We start from the raw sequence: 6,000 nt of genomic DNA on the forward strand, positions 1-6,000 counted from the left end.
TGGTCGGGTAATCGTTAGTCTAAAATATTTGTTGCTACGCTCAGGTCTCATGTCGGGCATCTGTCACAAATGTAGGTCAACCACCCCCCCCCCCCATTGTTCTCCTTTTGTTCCCCCCAAATAATAGATTCCCCATTGTTTCTAGTCCCCTTACAGACGTAATAACTACTTTTATTATATAAAATATTCATCAAATTTGTCTACGCCATTTTTATGAAATACCGCCTTGAACTTGGTATTGTCGATGGTGCTGTTTTGACGCTTTTCTAATAATTACATAGGAAAATTGGCATTTTTTGAGATTGAGTTATTTTGAAAAATGGCAAGTAACTTTTAAACAGTTTAGACGAATTTATCAACTGTTTCTGTGCGTAAAGAAAAAGTGATTTAAAATAAATTAATGTAAAAAATTTATATGTGTTCTTGCTAGATTTTTTGCTATTTTATCTTTATTTTTGATAATTTTACCGAAAATTGTCGTATTTTCCGTATTTGACGTCGTGAGTACGACGTCATTTATTTTTAACCCGTTCCGCCTATTTAATGATAAAACAATCACTTAAAAATCAAATTTAGACTTCTAAAGCTAAAACTAGTACCTTACATTTCTGAAAAAGCAATGTTGGAGAGTATGAAAATAATACAGAGATTATAAAAAAGCATATCTTTACTATTAATTCGAAGTTATAAGGCCTCCCGTGTACCCCCGGTTAGCATTGGCCTGTAAAAAAACAACAATTCTTAATTTTGCTTTTGTATTATAAAAACATTCCTTTGTTTTAAATTATAAAGATTTGTTTAGTTGCTATTAAAGGTATTAAAAGCTCACTTTTGCCCTCTTATTCTAAATCGGAGAATGCAGAGCATGATATTTTTTATATCTAAAATTTAGAGGAAAGGGTGGTACTAATTTTTAAGTGGGTTCCCCATTTCCACTTTCTTTCGTCGAAATGTCATCTTAATGTTCATATATGCAAATAGTCTTAAAGCTAGAAAACAGATGATATTCGTAAGATATGGACTTTTATTTTGGTTACCAAAATCTTCACAACTTATTTAGAAAATTTAATTCCCCGGCTTTGCTCCTCCCTTTTTTCGGTCAAAATAGTTACGATATACTTACTGTTAATGCTTGTAAACTTTATTACCGACCCAAACTAATTTACAGACCTCTTTCTCTCTCTCTCTCTCTCTCTCTCTCTCTCTCTCTCTCACGTTTGAGACTACATGACTGTCATTACTTAGCTTTTATGTACAGTTTAACATAGACAATAGAGTTAAAAAGTAAAGCTCCAATTCTTGATAATAATCTACATAATTATGATGTATAGCATCCAATCTGCATTTCTAACTTACAATTCTTAGTTGAAAACTAAGACTTGATATGAATTACTACTACAGTATTTACACTATTGACCTAAATCGAATTACTATATTATTACTAAGAGCATTTGACGTTAGAAAATGTGAAGCGGGAAACTTTGAGATGTCTCCGTTATGACGTCATAAACAAATGTGCACAAAACAGCCTCTCAAGTTGTCTAAATTGAGTACAAAATTTGATGACGAAAGCAAACCCGCGACCCACCTTAAACCACTATACGATACATCATGTGTTTTTCTCTAACTCCATAAAATTGATGTATTTTTAAGATATTAAAACATGTCTTATAATAACTAAATAATCGTTGTTTATTACTTATATTTGCATTTTACCACTTGCAAATAACCTGTGTGACTGTATTAGCCTAGACCTTGACATTTAGCTATTGCATCAAAAATAAACATTCAGACTGTTATGTATCTTTTTAATTCACATAGATTTGTTAACAGAATCAGTGACATGTTATAAAGTAATTCCTTAAAAATGTTATTATAAGACATGTTTTAATATTTTAAAAATATATCAATTTTATGGAGTTAGAGAAAAACACATGATGTATCGTATAGTGGTTTAAATCTATAACGTCATGGAAAAGTATACGACGTCACACCTTTATAACGTCATAATATACAGACAGAGCAATGGCGATTATAGAAAAATAATTGCAGTTCCTCCGTATGGACTTACAGTGGGAAAGAACAATGCATATGCAAATATAAAATCATCATTTTATTCTTAGCATGATATTAACTTTTTAAATTTCCAATCATAATGCATTCAAAACTATTATATTTTTAACGACTGTATCGAACGGTTAAATGGGCCTAGTTAAAATGCTCAGGCGATGCTTGTTCGTGTCTAAACACAATTATTGCAGGCACGTAGCGGGGTGGGGAACTGGGGTGGGGGGGGGGGGGGGAGCAAGGCGGGAGTTGAGACTGGCTCTCTCCCACTTTTTCTCGCAGAAATATTTTTATTTTTACATAATAAATAATTGCAATTTTTATATAGCGCTTTTATAATGCTAATGCATTTCTCAAAGCGCTTTTACAATTATTACCCCAGCATACCTTATAGCATTCCAGAGCCTTCTCAGTGCGGCAACCGTTAAGGCTGCTCAGACACTCACATTCTGACAATATCTTTCACTGTCTGTAGCCAGGTACCCATTATACACTTGGGTGGAGTGAGGAAATTCATGTAAAGTGCCTTTCCCAAGGACACAACGTCGACCTGCCAGGATTTGAACCCACGACCTTTCGGTCATAGGTCCTGCACCTTAACCACTTGGCTACCGACGCAATCTGAAAAACCGAATTATCAAGGAGTTTTGCATCGGTGTCTGTTGAATTTGCAAAAGAGGCTGTTGATTTTTTTAAAGCTGGTCGGTTTCGTATTTTAGCATGTTTTTAAAAATTAGTTGTTCGTTTTCCATGAACTTCTTTTATACCCTTTCCGCCGCCCATAGTATTTTTTGAATTCGTTTACAAGTACATGTAGTGAGTTTGATATTGGGCCAGAGTAATACCCGCATGCAATCAGTATTCAAACTCATGACTTATGGTTTATAAACCCGATACTTTAAGCACTGATCTATGATGATATTCAATCAATTCGATTGATACAAAAAAAATAATAATTAGCCATCTTGTGACGAGGTGTCTTAAAAAATGTCTTGATGTAGTGAACCACCTTAAAAAAACTGAACTTTTTAAATTTTTATACAGGTACAATGTACATGTATGCTTTTATGTACAAATATTCTTAACTTCTCATTTAGTGTATTAAAGTTATATTAAAAAATATTACTCCCGAAAACCAAGTGTGTATAAAGTTATACAGTTACTATGTTCCTCAAATACTAAAGAACTGTGTAAGTTAGAGAAATATCTATATTATGCAAACAAGCATCGAACTCTTAATGTGGATAATCAAAATTGATACATACACTTTGTATATTGCTTCCTATTGTATTTAATATAATTGTTCACATTATAACCTATGAGATAGTTGTCTCTTGGAATAAAGAGCTTGAACTTGAACATTTTGACTTTGACTTGACATTGCAATGCCACGTAATATACGTGGCTGACCAAGTGGCCGAATAAATGCCATTTTTGTTCTAATTGAAGTCGCAAAAATGTCTTTTATTAATTAGCAATTTTTAATTGTTAGTTAAAGACAATCAGTTTACAAGCCCAGATCTTAGAAAATATGAATTGTACTGAAACAAAAATATTTTACATTAATCCAAAATTACTGTGTAACCCACATGTGTCGCGTGGAGGAAGATTTCTTCATGTCCATCGGAATGGAAAAGATGACGGACGCATTCTGGCAAACTCCATGCTTGTCAAACAGGCCCACCGACATCGTCTGTCATGCGTCCGCATGGGACTTCTAAGATGAAAGCGATTTTACAGGTCAGCTTACGTTTTCACAACATAAATCAAAGTATTGAAAGTATTCCAATATATCAAATACATGTAAATGTACTGGAAGTACTTAAATTACAATTCATGAATAATTTGATAACATCTTAATAAAGTTAGCTCTTTAGCAAAAGCTGGAAAGTGTTCTTACTTCGATGAAAAGTAACTTTTTATTTATAAAACCAACAAACATCTATCACTGGGGAACAGTCACTGGCAGTCCACCACGAGATTGTTCACATCGTGTGCTACCAGAATTACAAGCACCTGCTGAGGCTGTTCCGACGAGGCTCCAATCCCAGCATTCTAATTATGATAAAATTGGATGTTATATAGCTCGACTTGCTTACTCGCTAGCGAGTAAGCGAGCGGATCTAACATCTTATTTTAATTAGATTTGGACTGATGCATGCCATCCGTTTAGTCATTTATAAGCATTAGTATATTACATCATGACAATCCTTTTTTGACACGGAGCTGCATATATACTTTGCAACGGGTTCGGCTCTAGTTTAATATGAAGTTTATGGATGCATCAATATCAGGTTAATGTGTGATTTTAATGTTATAACACAAAAAGAAGATGGATGGATAAGGCGTGTAAAATGTCCATACACGGTCGAACAGGCTACTGAAAAATTTTAAAAAGTATCAATAAAGCTAATGGGGTTTTTTAAATCATCTAAAACAATATATATTTAACGAATCATTGATTTTTAACCTATAGGTATGTTCAATACTTGGAATGTGTTGACTCAAACAGGCGTATAGGTATCAAAACCTGCAAATACTGTTATTTTTTAGAACTTCAGGGCATTTTCTTTTAATAGAGTGGGTCTGTGCTCCATATTTTTCTCATTGTCTAATTAAGGTCTATTGGAAAACAAACCGATTTCAATCAACAAAAACGCAGAGAGATGACCCACTATACATTAAAAATATCATTTTGTATCCCAACAATTGAACGTTTTGAAATAATAATACAAGTCCGGTAGTTCGTGGCCAAAGTCGCACATAATATTTAACTGACATAATCTAACCTTATATATCAAGGGGTTTTTTTATGTTACAGGTTCGATACAACCAAAATTTCCGACAATATACTTTTTTTCTTATTTTTTGTTAACTATATTAAAAAGTGACTATTGTTGGAAATTCTGCTTTTGCAAACTTGTATTATAATATATTTGAATAGATTTAATTGGGGAAAAATAAATTCAAAATTGTATTTCACTACTAAACCGAATGGGCATTTGCGCCATCCTATTCCCCCATCTTCTTGTATGTATATGTAAAAGGTACATTGTTTTCTCACATCAATAAACATGATATCAAAGTAACTGTTTTGTTTGGTTTCTGACTCGCAACAGTGTCCTATATAGACTGTCTAGTTTATAATGTCTGTATAAACTGGAAGTTTACTATGCTTAAACGGCAGTAGGGTCTCTGCCGTACTCGTAATAACTGTATTGACACTAAACCAACTCACAGGAAGAATCACATCAACCTCAGAAAAAAAAAACCAAACAAACATCTACATGTCCAGATTTGGGGCTTACATCATGGGGAAAAAAAATTACGTAAATCATTATGGATGATTGCAATTTGGGTAGCTTAATTTTTTTTTAATTTTGATTTTTTTTTTAAATCTTGGAGGATTTTATATGATATATATTCATATTATTTGTAATGATTTAAGGAAACGAGGTTATATTCTAAGTACTGGATTGCGATTACCAAAAATATTGATACAAGGCATGGGCACGATTACTTATGTATAACCCTCCCACCCCCCTAGCTAGCGCTCTCTCTCTCTCTCTCTCTCTCTCTCTCTCTCTCTCTCTCTCTCTCTCTCTCTCTCTCTCTCTCTCTTTGATACATTATGAAATGTTGACTATATGAACACCAAAGAGCAGCCAAATAATGTAGCTGTAGTTGCAATTTTTTCCCCGAGAATGAAAACAAAACTTTAAATTAAGTTATTATTTAAATTATTAAATTATTTAAATTAAATTTAAATTATTCTGATTTTACATGTATTTTCTTTTTAGAAAAATAAAATTAAACCCCCACAGAAGTAACGGTTTCATTGAGACAAAGTATTGATATTAAACAGTTAAAAAAATTATCTTAATTATTATTTATATATCGCATAGCTCCCTAACTCCGTCACATGATTAACAT

The sequence above is a fragment of the Magallana gigas genome, chromosome 5 (genome assembly GCF_963853765.1).
Source record: "Magallana gigas chromosome 5, xbMagGiga1.1, whole genome shotgun sequence".
Lineage (NCBI taxonomy): Eukaryota > Metazoa > Mollusca > Bivalvia > Ostreida > Ostreidae > Magallana > Magallana gigas.